Raw genomic sequence first — 20,122 nt, 5'->3', positions numbered from 1 at the left:
AATTCTCCACTGGCTTTTTAATCCAAATATGTATGACCTTTAATTCATCACAGCCCTTTAATTTTGAGCTGCTGCCTTTTAAGGGGTATATTCTGCAGGGGGCAAGCTGTGCAGTGTTCATAGGAAATTGATATTCATGAACTAGCCTCACAGCAGTTGGCAAGATCAGCTCATCGTTCTGCCAGCGTGTGACTTAGGCCGCGCACAAGGTTGCTGGCAGCTTTTTGGCTGGTATCACTGATTCAGAACTCGAAGCTGTACTTGAAGATAGGAAATGATACCGTAACACTCAAACACAGAGTGAGACATGAATCCGGAAATTACAGACTAGTGAGCCTAACACCGGTAGTGCAGAAAATGATTGACAGCGTTATACGGAATGCTATCAATGCTCTTCCAAAGAGTACAGAGGCCACAAGGAGCAATCAACATGGATTTGGAAGCAAGGGGGTCGTGCCTCATTAATCTGCTAGAATACTTTGCTGTGGTGACTAAACCCACTGGATGAGGGGACATCAAGGGGACATAATTGACTTGGGCTTTCAGTGGGCATTCGATAATGTTCCACATGTCAAACTTTTAAAGGCGATGAAGGCTCATTGAGTTAACTCCAAATTCACTACCTGGCATAAGAAGAGAAAGCAGCAGGTGATGGTAAACACAAAATGCTCTGTCGAGGCGCAGTGACTAATGGAGTTCTGCAGGGGTCTGGCATAAGTTCTGTGCTATTCACAGTAATGATTATTCAATTGGAGGAGACTATTTCTGGCATACAATAATGATATAAAATTTGATGATGGTACCAAGTTACATGGGCAGATAATAAATACAAAGAATATAAAAATACAGCATCAATTAACAGAATGTCAGATCAATTTTAATGTCGATAAATGTACGGCAATGGCCATTCATTGAACGGAGCTCGAGTGTTTTGCAGTGGAGAAAAGAAGATTGGGACCAAGATCTTTCATATGTTGAGCGGTAAGGATGATGAGATGCAAGCAGGTTATTCGACTAGCACACTGACAGTTTGCTCAGTGTAGTGGACATCCATCTCTTTAAAAGGGAACTAGCTTCCCATGAAAGTGTTTGGCAAACTTCTTCTTCCTCGTTTGTTTGTGCTCGCTGACCTACCCTGAAATGAGCTTCCGACCACATATCTGCAGCATAGCTAAGACCGCCTAATCCCACCTCCGTAACATCGCCCGTCTCCGCCCTGGCCTCAGCTCATCTGCTGCTGAAACCCTCATCCATGCCTTTGCTACCTGTTGACTTGACTATTCCAACGCACTCCTGGCTGGCCTCCCACATTCTACCCTATGTAAACTTGAGGTCATCCAGAACTCGGCTGCCCATGTCCTAACTCGCACCAAGTCCCGTTCACCCATCACCCCTGTGCTCGCTGACTCAGATTGGCTCCCGGTTAAGCAAAGCCTCCATTTCAAAATTCTCATCCTTGTTTTCAAATCCCTCCCTGGCCTCGCCCCTCCCTATCTCTGTAATTTCCTTCAGCCCCACAACCCCCCGCGAGATATCTGTGCTCCTCTAATTCTGCCCTCTTGAGCATCCCTGATTATAATCGCTCAACCATTGGTGGCCGTACCTCCTGTTGCCTGGGCCCTAAGCTCGGGAATTCCCTGCCTAAACCTCTCCGCCTCTCTACCTCTCTTTCCTCCTTTAAGACGCTCCTTAAAACCTACCTCTTTGACCAAGCTTTTGGTCACCTGCCCTGATTTCTCCTTATGTGGCTCGGTGTCAAATTTTTTGTCTTTTAATAATTCTGTGAAGCACCTGGCGACCTTTTACTATGTTAAAGGTGCTATATATATACACGTTGTTGTTGTTGTTGTACATTGGCTTACAGTCCAGCAACGCCTTGATTTTAAAATTCTCATCCTTGTTTTCAAATCCCTCCATGGCCTTGCCCCAGCTTACCTCTGCAACCTCCTCCAGCCCTACTACCCTTCGAGATATCTGCACTCCTGGCCTCTTGCGCATCCTTCATTTTAATCACTCCACCATTGGCATTCGTGCCTTAAGCTGCCTGGGCCCTGAGGTCTGGAATTCCCTCCCTAAACCTCTCCACATCTCTTACTCTCACGCCTCGTTTAAGGCACTCATCTTTGACCAAGCTTTTGGTCACCTGTCCTAATATCTCCTTATGTAGCTTGGTGTCAAATTTTGTTTGATAACGCTGCTGTGAAGCGCCTTGGGATGTTTTACTAGGTTAAATGTGAAACATAAATGCAAGTTGTTGTTAGAAACATAGAAACATAGGCCTAGAAATTTGCTATCGCCACGCCAGGTCTTTAGCGCCCGAAATTTAGCGCTCGCCCGGATTCCCGTAGCGCCCGCCTGAAATTCAGTTGCGGCGCCCCAAGACGGAGGCGGGCGCTATTGCAGGGTTTGGCCGCCTCGCTTGGGGCGATGAAAGTCAATTTCAGGCGTCCAGCTGCCGCTGCAGCACCCGATGCGGTGCGGCAGGCTGGGGTACTGCAGGCCTCCTCCTTCTCTTAAGGAGGAGCTGCCTGCAGCCGTGAGATCGCCGCTGGATTCCCCCGGCAAATGAGCCCGGCACCACGGAGAAGTGCCGGGCTCGCGGGAGTCAGACACCAATGCTGCGGGGGGGTGGTGCAGGAGTCCGGGGAGGGAGGTGCGGCCAGGCGGCCGCCGGGAAAGCGGCCAGCCGCCCCTCCACCTTTATGCGCCGGCCTCTCGAAGCTGCAAGGCCCCGTTTTTCAAACGCTGTTTGCGGCCGCGACGGGCGAGGCGGCCGCAACTGAATTTGGCCGTCGGCACGGAATCGCGTTGGAACCGGGGCACTGCGCACACCGATGACGTCATCGGTGCCGGCGCAGCGCTACCGGCTAACGCCGATTTTAGGGACCAACTGAATTTCGGGCACTAAAAAACTTCCGGCGCAAACCACTCTTTAGCCAATAAGTGGGCGCAAACGTGACTGAATTTCTAGGCCATAGAAACTAGGAGCAGGAGTAGGCCATTCGGCCCTTCGAGCCTGCTCCGCCATTCAACGAGATCATGGCTGATCATCCAAATCCTAGCACCCGGTCCCTACACCGACAGCCATCCCACCCAAGCCCTATCCCCGTAACCCTGTAACCCCACATATTTAATCCCCCCTAACACTAAGGGCCAATTTAAAAAAATTTTTTTTTTATCATGGCCAATCAACCTAACCCGCACATCTTTGGACTGTGGGAGGAAACCGGAGCACCCGGAGAAAACCCACGCAAACATGGGGAGAATGTGCAAACTCCACACAGACAGTCACCCGAGGCCGGATTTGAACCCGGGTCCCTGGCGCTGTGAGGCAACAGTGCTAACCACTATGCCACCGTGCTGCCCTGTTGTTGTTGTTGTTGTTATTATAAAGGCTTAAAAGAGACAAATTTGCTCTCCAGGCACTCTCTGGGTGCCATTTGAGTGGAGCGGACCAGACAATGTAGGCTCACATCAGACACACTTGGTGGTGCGTTATTGGCCACAGGCAAGAAGGGAATAGGAAGTCCAGGGTGTTTCTTCTCTTTTATTTAAATGTGCAACCACCAACCCCGCCCCCCCCGCCATAAATGCCTTTGACTGGGATGGCAGCAATACCCCAAGCAGGAGTCTGTGTGTCTCTGCAGTCGGCCTTTGAAAGAAGGGATACATCGGAAGTTTATGGTAACATATGGTTTATGTAGTGTCAGCTGTGGCTCAGTTAGTAGCACACTTGCCTCTGAGTCAGAAGGTTGTAAATTCATCGTCAGACTCCATGGGACTTGAGCACATAAATCTAGGCTGACACTCCAGTGCAGTGCTGAGGGAGTGCTGCACTGTTGGAGGTGCCGTCTTTCAGTTGAGATGTTAAACCGAGGCCACGTCTGCTCTCTCAGGTGGACGTAAAAGATCCCATGGCACTATTTTGAAGAAGAGCAGGGGAGTTATCCCCGGTGTCCTGGCCAATATTTATCCAGAATCAACCTAACAAAGGACAGATTATCTGGTCAGTATCACATTGCTGTTTGTGGGAGCTTGCTGTGCGCAGATTGGCTGCCGCATTTCCCACATTACAACAGTGACTACACTTCAAAAGTACTTCACTCGCTGTAAAGCGCTTTGAGACATCCGGTGATGCAATTTTTTTTTTTAACAGGCTCTATTATACACAGGTACAGAGATTTGTTCTAATAAAACATTGCTCGTAAAGTGTGATATCAGTGCACTGTTAATGTGGAGGTATAGGGAAAACAAACGGGGGTAAAGAATGATGGAGCAGTAATAGGAGGAGGGTATTGGTTTGACTGTGAGGCCTTTCTTTCTATTCCAGGTGTTATGGAGTAGTTGCATGGTCAGAGAGAGGGAAAATAATTGTTCAGTAGTAGCAGCATTCAGCAACAAGTTTGGAAGCATTTTTTCCATTAAAAAAGACAATGAAAATACCCTTTCTTGACAATTACCAGCTAGGGACATTAGACCAATTTTTTTTTTTTACTTGTTCATGGGATGTGGACGTCACTAGCAAGGCCAGCATTTATTGCTCATCCCTAATTGTCCTTGAGAAGGTGGTGGTAAGCCACCTTCTTGAACCACTGCAGTCCCTGTGGTGAACGTACTCTCACAGTGCTGTTAGGGAGGGAGGTCCAGGATTTTGACCCAGCGACGATGAAGGAATGGTGATATATTTCCAAGTCAGGATGGGGAACTTGGAGGTGGTGGTGTTCCCATGCGTCGGCTGCCCTTGTCCTTCTGGGTGGTAGAGGTCACGGGTTTGAGAGGTGCTGCCGAAGAAACCTTGGTGAGTTGCTGCAGTGCATCTTGTAGATGGTACACAGTGCAGCCATGGTGCGCCGGTGGTGGAGGGAGTGAATGTTTAAGATGGTGGATGGGGTGCCAATCAAACGGGCTGCTTTGTCTTGGATGGCGTTGAGCTTCTTGTGCTTTGTTAGAGCTGCACTCATCCAGGCAAGTGGGGAGAAATTAGTCTTAGTCAAGTGCGGAAACAAGCGATAGCGAATCAGCAGCCTGTTTTACACCACACCCGACTTCCTTTTCCATCGACTTCAGCAACTTGTATTTATATAGCACCTTTAACGTAGGACAACGGGTCAGGGGGTCAAGGGTGTGGTGTTGAGGATGGGGTAATGACAAAAGATTTGGAAGAATGGGGATAGTACCTAAGGAGTGGGAACCATTTACAATATCAGCTGGCATGGGGGCCAAGAAGGGAAGTTAAGTGGGTAGCAGTTTACTGCGAATAGGGTCAAGAGAACAGGACGTGCGTCTCACAGACACGATGAGCTTAATTGGAAAGAAAATCGGGCGCAGCCTAACAAGAGCTGTGGATTCGCTATCACTGTCTCTGTGCTATTAGCAAAGACCAGGTTCGCCCCCAAACTTTCTAATTGGCAGTTCGGAAAACAGTGCCACCAAATTTGTTTGTGGCAGCCTGTCCCTGATCTGCTGCCTTTGCTATTAGAGGAGATCTGTGTGTAGGCCCATTTGACATCCACTTGTATGTAATTTACATTCCTGCACCCTCTTCACCTGCAGTCACCAAAAAAGCGGTGGAGGAGGCACCTCGGGGACAGTGCTAATCAGCCGTAGAAAGTGGATAGAGTTTTGGTAACCAAACCTACTCTTTTTGGTACAATACATTTGTATACCTAGATCTTGAACCACTCGGCATCTCTGTTCATCCACATCCTTCAGTGTTTTTAATACCTAGTTTAAGGGCCCTCAGCTATCACGATGGGACAAGCAAGTCGGGTCTTTTTTGCTTCATAATAGCGTAGACAGATTTAATTGAGTTCTTTAAAATGATGAATGGATTAGACTTGGTGCCAGTGGATGGGCTATTTGAGAGAAATAGGTTAGGGCAGACCAGGGGAACATAAGTTTAAGCTACGAGAGCAAAAAACTAGGTTAGACACTAGGAAGTATTACTTTTGGCAGAGAATTGTCAACTTCTGGAATAGGTTGCTGACACGTGCTGTGGGTGCGGAGTCACTGAAAGTGCTCTAAAGGAAGAATGGCTAACATAACTACCTATATCGAAGTTTGTCACCCAAACATGCTAGTCATCTTGGTTGCCTTCAGGAGTCAGAGAGGGATTTCCCAGTTTCTTCCAAAATTGGCCTGAGGTTCTTTCTCTTCCTTTTTGCCTCGTCTGGAGGTTGCGTGGCCGTGTGGGACGAGGGGTGGGTGCTAATGTGTGCACAGGGTACACCAGTGCCAGGATGGGACAGGCTTAATTGGCCTGCTGGCTTTTACTTATCCTTCTGTTTTTTATGTTCTCCTTTGTATCACCTTCCTGAATGTTACCTCCTGGACTCTGCCCAAAAATGGGAGGTATTCTCCCTGCTCACTCTCTCTTTGCTGCCTCCTGTGTCATCCTCTAAGTTATGGCAGAAAAGTAAATCCAAAGGCCCCGATTTTCTGCTAGCCGTCGGGCGGGTTTTCAGGCGGGCGGGGGCCGAAAATCGCAGAAATAGGGGGTCGCGCCCCCCGCCGCCTGATTCCCCGCCCCATCCGACTTTCGGACCACGGTTTCTCTGCGAGCCGAATCAGTCCCGCCCGCTGCTGGCGAGACCCTAATCAGCAATTATTGGCATGTTTAATGCCATTTTAAGGGGCCCCTTGCTAGTTTCAAGGGTTCCCCACGCTAAACACGCCTGCGGGGAACCCCGCTGATGAAACCTGGCGTGAAGCATTCCGGCTTGCTTGCTCTCAGCTGCAGGTCATTCGGGAAAGCTGAGATTTAAATGGAGAGCATTTGTATGTTGAAGGACCTTGTTGTTGCAGGCTTGGGGCAACTTGTTGAAGGCTTAGGCGCAGCTGTGCAAGGTTGGAGCCTCACAAACTTCTCCAGTGTGAGCTCCTGGGAAGCCCCTCTCACCACCCTAACTCAGCACCTCCTCAACGGAGGCATCTGCCAGAAGCATGGGAGGCCTTTTGTTCCTTCCCTTCCTGGCATTAGAGGATCTCCAACAGCAGAGGAGGCTGCAGCAACTCCAGCAACAGCAGCACCAGCAACAACAGCAGCACCAGCAGGAGCGGCAGGCTGCGGCTCAGCCACCTGGGGCAGCACAGGCCAGAAGGGGCCAGCGCATGGAAGGCCGTTGGCACAGGACATACCTCCCAAACAGGGTCTACAGACACAGGGTCAGCTACCTCATCATGACTGAGCAGCAGTGCCAGAGGCGGCTCCGACTTTCGCGAGAGGTTGTGACTGACATCTGCGCAATGCTGCAGCAAGACCTGGAGCCCAGAGCACCAGGTCCACACTACTTGCCAGTGGCCATCAAAGTCACCACCGCACTCAACTTTTATGCCTCAGGCTCCTTCCAGGGATCAGCAGCAGACATCAGCGGCATCTCCCAGGCGGCCGCACACACTTGCATCACGCAGGTAACCGATGCCCTCTTTGCCCTCGCGCACAATCACATCCATTTCACCAGGGATCGCGCAAGTGTGAGGGCGCGAGCGCTTGGATTAGCTCAGCTGGCAGACTTTCCAAGGGTGCAGGGCGTCATTGACTGCACACATGTGGCCCTTAGGGCACCCCACCGCAATCCAGGAGTTTTTGTCAACTGCAAGGGCTTCCACTCCCTTAACGTTCAGCTGGTGTGTGACCACAAGAAGGTGATTTTGCATGTTTGTGCCAGGTACCCTGGCAGCTGCCATGACTCCTTCATACTGCGCCAGTCTACTGTGCCTCTGCTATTCAGTCCGCCAAGCGAACTTGAAGGATGGCTACTTGGAGACAAGGGATATCCCCTGTGCTCTTGGCTAATGACGCCGTTGAGGAGAGCAGCCGGCGAAGCTGAGGAGCACTACAACTCCAGCCACATTACCACCAGATGCATTATCGAGCAAACCATCGGATTGCTGAAGATGTGCTTCAGATGCCGCGATAGATCAGGTGGAGCTCTACAGTACTCATCAGCCAGGGTCTCCAAAATCGTTGTGGTATGCTGTGTGCTTCACAACATGGCACAGCATCGTGGCTTGCCGATTCCACAGGAACAATAGGCTCCTTACAGAGCTGCCTCGGATGAGGATGATGCTGAGGAGGAGGAGGAGGAGGAGGAGGAGGAGGACGGAAACGAGCATCCTGCAGAGGCCCGCCAACCAGCGGCACCAGTGCGCGAGAACATTGTTGGGCGGAATGCAAGGATCGCACTCATCCTGGCCAGATTTGCGTAGCCTGGTACATCAAACACTGCAGCCTCACTGCTTCATAACTGACCATGGACAGTGGCCCATGCCTGCACATTCCTCCCTATTTGACCAGCTTGCTGACATCTGCAAGTTATCCTAAGGCCTCTATGTGTTATCCCCATTCGCCAAATGACAGACGCCATAACTGCAGCAGTTGCCACCAGATTTTTTATGTACAGGAAAATGATGGCATTAAAACTATTTACAAGACTTTTCACCCAAGTGACTACCCTTGTGATTAGTGGTGCTTTATTTTTCTCTTACGCGTGCTCCTACGTTGTGGTACCCCTGTGGCTTCAGCAGATGTGGAGGCCCCTTGCTCACTTTCCTGCTGCACCTGTCTCGACACCTTTGGCGGGCGTCCTCTGGGGTTGTGAACCTGTGAGGGCTCGCCAGCAGTCTGCTGCTCCTGCGGCTGTGCAGGGCTTGAGACTCCTATCTCACTGGGGTGTGGACTCCGGTGGACCTCTGACCGAGGGCTCTGAAGTGGCATGGAAGTGTGAGCGCGTGGAGAGGAGCCCCCACTTTCTTGAGGTGTGCCAACAACCTCCCTTTCACGGGTCAGCTCCCCCTCAGCGCCTGCAAGTGGCTGGAGAGCACCTTGCGGCACATCAGGGGGTCCATGGGGACCCGTCTCAGCACTGGAAGCCCTGCTCAGAGGGACTTCCATGAAGGTCTGGTTTCGGTGCTCAATAGATGCCCATCGCTCCTCAAGAGATGCCATTCTATTCAGAGCACTCACCATGTTTTCGACACCCTGGCGACTAAGCTCCTCCATGGCCGCAGCCCTCCTCTCCTCGGCTGCAGCCAGCATTGCCACGGAGGTAGCCATCCTTTCCGTGGTGATGCTTTGATGCGCCAATGACTCCAATAAGGCTCTGCTCATGCTCGCCATGGACTCCTCCATTCGCTCCACACTCGCAGTGACCCTGGAGGCAAAACCTCCCAGAGACTCCTGCATCTGTGCATGGAGATCCATCACCTCCTCTCTTGCGGATGGACCCAGAGGCATAGGGTCGACATGCAGCTGAGCTGAGCTGGCAGAGGCCTGCGCCCTCCGACGAGAACTCTCCACTGCTGTCCGTCTCCACAATCTGCTGATGCTCACTTGTGAGCTGTGATACACCAGGTGACAACTCTACTCTATGTCCCGAAGGTCCCACCGAGGTGTGAATGTCTGCACTGGTGCTGGGTGCGCTTACTTCTGCTGAGCTGCGCCCTCAGAGGTTGGAGCTTCCTCTGAGGAGTCTGGCTGCAAAGCCTCTTCCTCCTCGGCAGTGGCGACGGGGGCTCCGGTTGGTCCTGTGGGGGAGTAAAGGAAAGAGTTAGAGATGTGATGGCAAGGCTACTTGCACATTGGATTTGGCATATGCTCATAAGTCCAGATGATGTGGCTTCAGAATCATATCAGCAACTTATGCTATGTCAATGAGAGAGATGGGGAACTATTCTGTCACCAGCCTGCGGGCTTGCTCCAGTCTCTCCTGCCCCAGCATCCACAGGCACGTCAGCCCCAGCAATCTCGATCGCCGCTTCCTCCCAGGGGCTCAAGTGGGCGACTGAGGGTGGTCCTCCTCCAGTCCTCGCACGCTCTCGCCTATTGTGAGCTCTCTTTTCCTGCAATGAGAGAGACAAGTGGAGTTTGAGTGAAAGTGCAGGAGTGAGTGTAGAGATTGCATAGCATAGATGCTTAGAAGGAGACAAAGATGTTGTGAGGCTGCAAGACCAAGGGCCCTCCCTGTGTGTTGTCAGTTGTGTTCCAAGCATCAGAGTGAGAGGCAGTGTGAGGGCTGCATGGTGGAATAGTTATGTGAATGTGAGCATAGAGAGATACGGAATGGGTAAGGGTGCATGAATGAGACTGTGAAGTGGGATATGGAGGAAGAGATTGCTGAAGCTGAGTGCTGTTGGGGAAAGGCAATGGGGATCAGGTTGAGGGTGATGGAAACTTCGTACTTACTTTCCCTGTGTGGTGAAGGTCGTGGAAGCGCTTCCTGCACTGCATCCAGGTGCGATGGGTGACTCCCAGAGAGTTTACCTTTCCAGCCACCTCCATCCAGGCAGCCCTGGTCTCTTTGGGAGGCCTCTTCCTCCCTGAGCGAGGGTAGAGGACCTCCCTGTGGGCCCTCACCCCATCGATCAATGTCTGCAGTGACGTCTCGTTGAATTTGGCGGCAGCTCGGCCTCTGCCGCTGGCAGCAGCTGGTGCAGGCTCCTCTGCCATTCTGCAGGAGTGGCTGAGAAGCCTGCAGAGGTTGAGAAGCTTGCTGGACACTTTAAAAGCACCACGAATGATGACATCATACTGTGGGGCTTTCTGACTGGAAATGGACAATCAGCAAGGCTGCCCACACGCTGGAACTTAATTGGCCACTTGAGGGGAAATTGCGTCCAGCTGGCTGACCCATATTTTTTCGGGTCGGAACCCCACATTCGGGGAACCCGCCCATTTCCCACACGATCCACAAAATCCGGCCCAAAGAGTTGAATTCTCCCCCAAAGAAAGTCCCTTTATGGTACTCCAGCTGCGCTATCAACCTCCAGTCTTAGATTTACCACTCATTGAACACACCCACCCCCACCACCACCCCCAAACATCCAACGTTAGGCCCAATCACCACTGGGAATGCACCTTCATTATTTAAATGGAGGGTCCTCTGAAAATTTCACAAGGTCCCACAAACAGCAATGAGATAAATGACCAGATATCTGCTTTAGTGATTGTGGTTAAGTGATAAATATTGGCCAGGACAACTCCCGTGCTCTTAGGATCATTCACATACACCTGAAATATAACATCTTGCCCACAAGATAGCACCTCTGACAGTGCAGCACTCCTCCAGCACTGCAATGTCAGCTTATGTCTCTGGACTGGAAATTAAATCCACAACCTTCTGTCTCAGAAGCAAGGATGATAAAAGAAGGCTGAGAAACAGTTGTCCATGAGAAACGCTAGTGCAAATTATTGGAGAGAATGGACAATTATAAGGGTATAGTAGAGGCATGGTTATCACACCAGAGGTTGTTGTTTCAAATCCCACCATGGGATTTCTGGGCTGGTACAAGAAAAAAAATGATGAAAGCTGTTGGATTGTTGTAAAAACCCAACTGGTGCACTAATTATTCTTTTTCAGGGAATATAACTTGCCCACGCTATCTGGTCTGCATCCGACTCCAGTCTCACACTATATGGTTGACTCTCAATGTTCTCTGAAATGGCCGAGCAAGCCATTCATTTGTAAAAGCAATTGCTATGAAGCAAGCACTGTAGTGATTGAAGAAAGCCCACCACAGGACATATAAAGACAGGTAATAAATGTGGTCTTGGCAGTGTTGCCCATATCCTGAGAATAAATATAAAAAAGCGGTTTGACCCTGATAGGAACCATATGATATTAGAATCAGAGTATCATACAGCACAGAATGAGGTCATTCAGTACATTATGCTTGTGCTGGCTCTTTGAAAGAGCTATCCAATTAGTCCCACTCCCCCGCTCTTTCACCATAGCCCTGCAATTTTTTCCTTTTCAACTATATATCCAATTACATTTCTAATTTATATAATATGGACCATTTAAACCCCCATTGAAATCCATTCAACCTGGTCCTATTGAGTGTGAATTTTACACAAGCTTATGATGTCACATTTACAGAATTAAAAGGAAATCTGCAAAATATTACACCTGTCACTGTTCAGCTTCAAACAAAATTGATTCAATAAAACACAAAATAATTAATGTGTTCCTTTTGAACAAGAAGAAAAGGCACATGTAACCTCAAAGCTATTATTAGACAACAGTTCATAAAGGTACATTACGTAGAATTTGGAGAAAATAAATTGTTAAACATCACCACATGCTTTTTCTGTTCGAGGATTGAGCTTATCAGGAACCTGTTTTATTGAGGAGGTGCAGCAACTGTAATGTATTAGTAACTTATAAGGTAAAGTGTCAGCCATGGTTCAGTGGGCAGCACTCTTGCTTCTGAGTTAGAAGGTTGTGGGTTAAAATCCCACTCCAGAGACTTAAGCACAAAATCTAAGCCGACACTTCAGGGCAGTGCTGAGGGAGCGCTGCACTGTCGGAGGTGCCGTCTTTCGGATGAGATCTTAAACCGATGCCACGTCTGCTCTCTCGGGTGGACGTTAAAGATCCCATGGTACTATTTTGTAGAAGAGCAGAGGTGTTATCCCCGGTGTCCTGGCCAATATTTATCCCTCAATCAATGTAACAAAACAGATTATCTGGTCATTATCACATTACTGTTTGTTGGAGCTTGCTGTGCACAAAATTGGCTGTCACGTTTCCTACATTACAACAGTGACTACATTTAAAAAGTACTTAATTGGCTGTATAGTGCTTTGGGACATCCTGAGGTTGTGAAAGGCACTATATAAATGCACATCTTTTTCTTTTTGACATGATTTACACCCTTGCAGTTTGAATGGGACACTATAGCTCAGAGTTGTACATTTTATCAGTATTTTTCTCTATATCTATCCAACAAAATCAGATATTGAATAGGATTTACCCTTTCAAAGTTATCCCTAGTCAACTGGATCTTCTATATAGTTCAGAAGGATGTTGGGCAAACCAATGCAATGTGGATGCAATTCGAAGACAGAAGGCTGAAGATCCCTATTGTGATCATCCACAGGCCTTTATAAAGTGTTGTGTAGGCTTCATATGTAGAATCAGTGGCAGTGGCTTTATTTTTAGGCCTGTCCCTGTTGAGTTTTACTGTACAACGCACAAAGGTGAGCAGAAGGTGTACTGGGTGGGGAGTCTGTTTATTTCTGCTCATTGAAAATGAGGGAGTAATGGGCTTTATGGAGAGGAGAACCTTCAACTGGGGATACCTTTAAAGTGACAGGACTTACTACATATGCAGAAACTCAACTGGACCAGCCCCATAAATGTCGTGACTTCTAGAGCAGGTCAGAAGCTGGATATTCTGCAGCAAGTGACTCACCTCCTGACTCTCCAAAGCCTCTCCACCACCTACAAGGCGCAAGTCAGGAGTATTATGGAATACTCTCCACTTGCCTGGATGGTGCAGCTGCAATAACACTCAAGAAACTCAACAACATCCAGGACAAAGCAGGATTAGCATCCCATCCACCAGCTTAAACATCAACTCACCAAGGCTTCTTCGGAAGCACTTACCGAACGCGAAGCCGCCGTCACCTAGAGGACCAAAAATAGCAGATGAATTCCATCACCTCCAAGTTACCCTCCAAGTCACACACCATCCCGATTTGAACATATATCACCGTTTCGTCATAATTATTGGGTTAACATCCTGGAACGCTCTACCTAAAAACACTGTGGAAGACTCTTCACCACATGGTCTACAGCAGTTCAAGAAGAAGGCCTACCATCTTCTCAAGACAACATGGGATAGGCAATGAATGCCAGCCTTGCCAGCAACGCCTAAATCCCGAGAAAGAATAAAAATGAAATCCTACAGATAACGTACATTTAGACTACATTTCAAAAGTACTTCATTGGCTGTAAAGTGCTTTGGGACAACCTGCCTCATGAAAGACAATATAGAAATGCAGATTCTTTTTTTTTTCTTTCCTTGATGTTCTATATATAACACTGAGAATTGTTTGAAAGGAAAAAAATATTTGATGCACATATTTCCTCTGTAGAAGCTCTTTGCTACTGGCATGACATACTTTAGACTAACAAGTGGATAGACTTCATAAAATGGGTCAGGAGCAGTCTGAAAACAACAGTGTGGCACTCAATTTTTTTACGGGATTGCTGCTAAATATGCTTCGCCACTCAAAGTTCAGAAGAAAAATAAAGACGCTAACAATTAAACTTAAATGTAAAAATGCTGTCAAAAATCATAGAAATTAACAAATCATTCAATGTGATCCCTTCAGAACTTAGAATTAAACTTCTTTTTATCCATCCCTCCCTGGCCACTGTCTCTGGCTGAACCAGACTGTTTGCAATCTTAGCATTCTGTTCGATCTTGAGCCGAACATCCAACAACATATCACCAGAATTTTCTGGGGTATCAGCAGGCGGGATTGGTGGCGGGTCGGGTGGGAAAGTGGGATTATTTGACAGCGGGTCGGGAACCCGATATCAACCTGCTGCAACGCGCCTTTCCCAATGTCGGGTCTTTCAGCGCTGAGCAGACTCGACAGGCAGTGGTGGGCAACCCAATTAAACTCATTATAATGTACTTAACAGACCCTTAACAGGCTTGTTTAACTTACTATTTAACTTTAGCTTCATGGCCACGGGAACCACACTGTTCGGGGACCACGACTGTCAACCTGAGGCGGGAGTTGAATAGCCATTGCTCCAGCTGATTACATGACAGCTTCAAATGTACAGTAAAAGCTCCCATCTGACAGTTCATCACTTTACTCAGCCACAAGCTGTTTCTCAGTCCATTTCCAGCACAGATTCTGCAGGCTTTCCAATTTACACCCTCATTCCACTCCCACCTCATTGGAAGAACTCTCTCACCAGTGACAGAATGCTTCTGTCATCTCTACTTCACCTGCCATCTATTCCATCAACATTGCTAACCTTTATACTGTCTCATCTTGGTCCTCAGAAACCGACCACAATCAGCCCCAACACCAGCAGCGCCAGACACACCAGCAGCACCAACAACAACACCAACCTTCTCCGCAATCAGCTGATGCTGCACAGGACAGAGGGCATCAGCACCCAAGCACATTGCTGCCCGGGAGGCCAGGGATGGCCTCACCACGATTTACTTCACTTGACACTGTACACCCTGGCTGCCGCATGAAGCACCAACACCATAAAGCATCCCTACAATTTCCAGGCCATTCCTTTCACACTCACCACCATTGCAGGGGGTAACATTATGTCTCACCATTCACTGCAACTCACTAAGCCACTTCCAAAGGTGCACACAAATCCGTCCAAGAACGGAAAGTGTTGAAAATAAAGGTTTCAATGTTTGACAGCACATTAACAGAAACTTTACAAGAACATTGGGTAAAACACCCAAGTGGCTACCCTTGTATGTTGTTAGTTGGTATGATTGCACTAGGATGAGGGTGAGTGTGAGGGGTAGCTAGTGAGATGGGGAATGATAATGTAGATAGATAGAGAGGGATGGGTGGAGGTGCAAGGTATGTTGGTGTGAGTAAGGATGTGCAGGAGTAGGGTAGGGAAGACAGAATAAGGGGATGTGATGAGAGGCACAGGAGGATGAAGGTGAGTGTGGCTTTTTACTAATGTTTCATGATCTAATGAGGTCATTGAAAGGTTTGCACCACTGCAGCCAGGTCCTCCTGATGACATCACTGCTTGTGCCCTCCTGTGTAATGTGAAACCAGGCTGCGTTGGTCTCCTGGGGAGGTGTCTTCCGCCCATGGGAAGGGAAGGGGACCTTCCTGCATGCTGTGATTCCCTCCATAAGCATATGGAGGGAGTCATGGGAGAACCTGGGTGCAGCCCTGCACTCTATGCAGTGCTTGTCAGTGTTTGTAGCACCTCAATGCTGTAGAACACTGACAGCACAAATGTCAAAAGTAAAGTGGCCATGATCCCTGTAAGGAAATCAATTGATGACGTGTCATGAATGACGTCACCAGACCCGCTTCCTCTAATTGGATCGGGAAACGTGCTGGGCGGGCTTAACAAGCCCTATCGATGTAAATTCATTTTGAACAGTGGGATGGAGCCAGCAGTGGGGCCACGACCTGCCACTGACATCGCCCTGCCCAGACCTGCCGAGGTGAGCAAAACCCCGGCCACAGTCTCCATTATAAAGACCGTCTATTTCCAATTCCATTATATCAGCTGCCTCTGCCCCAGCCTCAGCCCATCTGCCACTGGAACTCTCGTCCAGACTCAATTATTCCAACGCCCTCTGGCCGGCCTCCCATGTTCCACCTTCTGTAAACTTCGGCTCATACAAAACTCTGCTGCCCGTATCCCTATCCACACCAAATCCCGCTCACCGTTACTGCTGTCCTCGCTGACCTATATTGTCTCCTGGTCACCCAATACCTCAAACCTCTCATTCTCATATTTAAATCCCTAAGTGGCCTAACCAATCCTTATCTCTGTAACCTCCTCCAACACCACAAATATCCCTGCTCTGAAGTGCATTTCTCTGAATCCAGGCTTTTGTGCATCCCCCTTCCCTTCACCCTAACACTGACAGCTATGTTTTCAGTTACATAGGCTTCACACTCTAGAATTCCCTCCCAAATCCCTCGGCCTCTCCATTTCCCTCTGCTCCTTGATCCTTCTTAAAACTCACAGTGTCAGCCTTGGCTCAGTGATAGTACTCATGTACTCTGAGTTAGAAGGTTGTGGGTTCAAGTCCCACTCCAGAGACTTTGAGCACATAATCTAGGCTGGCATTTCAGTGCAGTGCTGAGGGAGTGCCTTTAACTTGCTGTGCAGAGCAATCATAGGAAAAGGATTAGGCCATTCAGCCCCTCGAGCATGTTCAGCCATTCAATCACATTCAAAGACGAAATATAAAAGCACCCTGGCAGCTGCTAGGAAAGCAGGCAGATGACACCCTGTACTTGGTGGAATCCTGCAATTTGTGTGAACCCCAGACCCCTATCCTACTGCTTCCGGATATGAATGGGGAAAGTGATGAATGTGCTTGCTCTAGAAAACAAGGCATCATTCACGTGTTTCATAGAAGCGTGCTGAACATTGACTCCTGACATTGATATCCTCTGGGGCATTCTGGAAGGAAGCAGAGGCAAAGACTACAGTGACCTGTGCGAGTTGTGCTCGCTGTAACAGTTGACTGTTGTTCTTCATACAAGTTGTGACACTGCCTGACATGAATCAGTCATTCATGAAAGAAAGACTTATGAAATAATACTGAGCGGCCTACGGGTGGCGCTGTCCAGGGAGTGTATAAATACTCGGGCACGGGCCCAGCTTACGCAGGACATTCTTAACAGGAAGTAGTGAAGGGCACAACTAGACCTCCATGTTGTAAAACAGTTGATTAAAGCTTTGTTTATCACTTAGACCAAGTGCCTAGTAGTTTTCTTACGTCACTGCCTCCCTGGAGAATCAAAGTCACCTATGTGCTGTTCCTCTGAGAATCGAAGGTATTTGTTCGATTAACTCTGTTGGGAGGCCAACGATTCTGCCGAGTATACCCCTTTCTAGTTCTTCTCACTCCAGCTGCAGCCGTTTAGTCTTTTTTTTATTCGTTCCCGAAATCTGGGCGTCGCTGGCAAGGCCAGCATTTATTGCCCATCCCTAGTTGCCCTTGAGAAGGTGGTGGTGAGCCGCCTTCTTGAACCGCTGCAGTCTGTGCAGTGAAGGTACTCCCACAGTGCTGTTAGGGAGCGAGTTCCAGGATTTGGATCCCAGCGACGATGAAGGATGGTGTGTGACTTGGAGGGGAACTTGGAGGTGGCGGTGTTCCCATGCGTCTGCTGCCCTTGCCCTTCTAAGTGGAAGAGGCCGTGGGTTTGGGAGGTGCTGCCGAAGAAGCCTTGGTGAGTTGCTGCAGTGCTTCTTGTAGATGGTACACACTGCAGTCACGGTGTGCCGGTGGTGGGACCCACAGGAAGAAACAATTGCAATTCCAGAAGTCTCTTCACAGTTCACAGCCTACAGTAGCGGCTATAAGCCACTGCAAGAGAAATGGCATCAAAAGCTCCATACAACTACACCTAAGCACAGATGAGGATCCCTTTAAATAGCATTTGAAATGGCTGCCCCAGAACTTGTACTCGGAGCAGGAAGTGTAGTTAGTCAGGTGTTAAAATAGGGAAATGATTTCAGCGCCGTGGTGACTTTGTGCGAATCCGATTTGAATAAATTAATGAGGCTCCCATCTCTTTCAGACAGGAGCTCTGTCCACCAAGAATTATCTCCCCTCTGGAAGATCAGGCGAGTATTAACAGCAACGTTAGCTTGGTGCAAGAAAATGACACTCGATTCCTATCCTGCTACTGCCACATGTTTGAGAGTGAACAGCGTATTATTAGGACACCAAAGTTGCCCGACTCCCCCCGCCCCTGCCCCCCGCCGGTTTCTTCACTTATGTATTATGTGGACAGCTCCATTCATTTTATAAAATTACACATAGAACTATCCTGCATATGTGTAATAACATCATGAATGCATTCACGGTTGGTACTTGTAGTGTCATTCGCTAGAAATACTGACCAGAGTAAGTCTGCCTGGACACAGTAAAGTTGCTCTTAACATATCCGTGGCAATTCTTGACCCATATTACAAATAACCAATACAATTAGTTATTTCACAGAATCACAGAATCACAGAAACCCCACAGTGCAGATAGAGGCCATTTCGGCCCATCGAGCCTGCACCGACACATATCCCACCCGATCCCCGTAACCCCTACACCAACACATATCCCACCCTATCCCTGTAACCCCACGTATTTAATCCCCCTAACACTAAGGGTCAATTTATCATAGCCAATCAACTTAACCCACACATCTTTGGACTGTGGGAGGAAACCGGAGCACCCGGAGAAAACCCACGCAAACACAGGGAGAATGTGCAAACTCCACACAGACAGTCACCCGAGGCCGGATTTGAACCCGGGTCCCTGGCGCTGTGAGGCAACAGTGCTAACCACTATGCCACCGTGCTGCCCTTTTCTTGGTATTGGACTTCTTTGGTTAAACCTCATAAAAACTGTAAAGTGTGTGCCATGAGTTAAAACCCAGCCTGGGCAGGGGGAAGAGTAGCCGCTTTGAAAATATTATTTGATATTTCCACAATCATTACAAAGTAAAAAAAAATGTTTTTCCATTTTTCTTTCTCTTTCTAGGCTGTCTGTCACAACATGTCCTTCTTCAATGACTGTGTCGAATAGGACGGACCACTAAACTTGCCCATGGCATCAAACAATGCTGATGTACTATCAGCTGACAAAAGCACAATTGTAACAGGGTGAGCTTGATGGTGCCTGCGGAAGCTCCCCAAAGAAAGAATACTTGACCTCGCTTGACATCTGTCTCGCAACCTGACTAAAAATGAGCATTATTCACCCAACCGCAACAGATAAGTTCAAGTGAGGAGCAGCACTGGGACTTGAATCATAAGCTTCGAACAGGAAGTTGACTGCTCAGCCACCTGATCTCTATCCAGTGTTTCAAAAAACACTTGGAAATGTATTTTTGCTCATCGTCATTTAAAATCGCTTTTGGCTGCCATTTTCCCCATTTGCTCCCTAGGTTTCTCTAAGTTGCTCTTCATTACCTGACCAAACCATTGGGCGAGGTCTTTCTCCAGGTTAGTACTGGTAACTAACCATATCCTGGGAAGAGTGCAAGAATGACATCGGTTGACTAACTCTCCTCCCTCTTTCGGGGAAACATTCCACTTCTGCTTGAAATTTCTCCCAGTGAAAGGTCATGTGTTGCGGAGAGAACCATTTCCCACCATTGTTATTTTTTTTGCAAAGCTTTAAAACCACAAAGCCCTTTCTTTTTAAAGCATTTGAATGATTTCAGCATGGCTGAGGTTGAAATTAGTAATGATTGAGAACTACTATTAAGGACTTGTATATCCTTTACACCTGTACCTATCTATTAGTGCTTATCTGTAACAGCGCTTCAGCTAATGGAGCATCTGGACCCACTATATTGACCATATAAATTGCACCCAGTTTACTTTTTTTGACGACTCCACTACAAACAGAAGTTGTGTGTTGTTGTAAATTGAGTTTTGGATCTAGCCTACTTGATGCATATGTTTCCACAATAGAAACATAGAAACATAGAAGATAGGAGCAGGAGTAGGCCATTCGGCCCCTCGAGCCTGTTCCACCATTCAATGAGATCATGGCTGATCATCCAAATTCAGTACCCTGTCCCTGCCTTCTCCCCATATCCCTTGATCCCTTTAGCCTTAAGAAATATATCTAA

This window comes from Somniosus microcephalus, chromosome 4 (assembly GCF_052327205.1).
Source record: "Somniosus microcephalus isolate GS21.2 chromosome 4, FLI_Smic_1.0, whole genome shotgun sequence".
Lineage (NCBI taxonomy): Eukaryota > Metazoa > Chordata > Chondrichthyes > Squaliformes > Somniosidae > Somniosus > Somniosus microcephalus.
Note: the sequence above shows the minus strand (reverse complement) of the source record.